General features: G+C 41.4%; 1 protein-coding gene across 2 annotated transcripts in view; it reads left to right on the top strand.

The window, feature by feature from the left end:
• MORC3 (MORC family CW-type zinc finger 3) overlaps window positions 1–1,482 on the top strand; it is a 46,638-nt gene that overhangs the window by 33,661 nt on the left and 11,495 nt on the right. The gene's annotated exons all lie outside the window — the stretch shown is intronic.

Raw genomic sequence — 1,482 nt, 5'->3', positions numbered from 1 at the left:
TTTTTTTTTTTTGAGACAAGAGTCTCACTCGGTCACCCTCAGTAGGGTGCTGTGGTGTCACAGCTCACAGCAACCTCAAACTCTTGGGCTTAAGCAGTTCTCTTGCCTCAGCCTCCCGAGTTGCTGGGACTACAGGCGCCACCACAATGCTCGGCTACTTTTTTTACAGTTGTCATTGTTTTAGCTGGCCGGGGCTGGGTTTGAACCTGCCACCCTTGGTGTCTGTGGCTGGCACCGTAACCACTATGCTACAGGCCCTGCGTCAGGCCTTTCCATTTCTTTCTCAATGCATACTACTGTTGAAGAGTCTTAGCCAAATATACATGCCCCTTGACTTATGGTGGGGTTATAACCCAGTAAACCAATCAGAAGCTGAAAGTACTGTTAAGTTGAAAATGCATCTAATATACCTAACCTACCAAACATCATAGCTTAGCTTAGCCTAGCCTAGCCTACCTTCAGTGTACCAGAATACTTAGATTGGTCTACAGTTGAGTAAAAATACCTAACTGAAGTCTATTTTAATCAAAGTTTTGGATATCTCATGTAATTTATTGACTACTGTACTGAAAGTAAAAAACAGAACTGGTTGTGTGGATGCTCAAGAGTGGCTTCTACTGAATGGGTATTGCTTTTCCCCACTGTCAGTTGATACTGTCTGTACATGAGTGGATGGTAGGACATTGTGTGTTAGAAGTTTTGGTCTGCTGCAGATGCATATGTTTATCATTATATTGAAGTGTTTTCTAGAATAATGAAGGTTTGGGTGGAGAATAGAATGAGAGGAAAGGAATAGTAGGCTTTGGGTTTTATTTTTTTTTATTTTTAGAGATAGAGTCTCACTTTGTTGCCCTTGATAGAGTGCTGTGGCATCACAGCTCACAGCAACCTCCAGCTCTTGAGCTTAGGTGATTGATGCTCTTGCCTCAGCCTACTAAGCAGCTGGGACTATAGGTACCCGCCACAATGCCTGGATATTTTTGTTGTTGTTGTTGCAGTTTTGGCTGGGGCTGGATTCGAACCTGCCACCCTCGGTATATGGGGCTGGTGTCCTACTCACTGAGCCACAGGCACCGCCCCAGACTTTGGTTTTTAAAGGCAGTATCTCTATGGCTACATTCAATTTATTTGTCTTAGAAAAATAAGTTTTAATTATATCTTATTAAGGCTTCTAGTATGGGGGTCACAGCATAGTCAATTTTTTTGGTTTTATGGGCTGTACAGTCTCTGCATGTTCTTTTTTTTGTTGTTGTTCATACCCTTTAGAAATGTAAAACCATTCTTAGCCCGCTTGTAGGCTAGATTTGGCTCATTGGTCTATTTGCCAATCCCTAGGGTAGCACAGGGAGTTTACATGTTGAGGATGGTTCTCAATGTTTTCTGGAATAAGGGGGAGAGGGGGAGTTTTATCTTGTGTTGGGTATATCACATTAAAACAATTCCTTTAAGTTTTTTTTTTTTTTTTTTTTTTTTTTTTTTTTT

This window comes from Otolemur garnettii, unplaced genomic scaffold, assembly GCF_000181295.1.
Source record: "Otolemur garnettii isolate 467f Iridium unplaced genomic scaffold, OtoGar3 scaffold00180, whole genome shotgun sequence".
NCBI lineage: Eukaryota > Metazoa > Chordata > Mammalia > Primates > Galagidae > Otolemur > Otolemur garnettii.
Note: the sequence above shows the minus strand (reverse complement) of the source record. Positions and strands in the feature narration are given on the sequence as shown.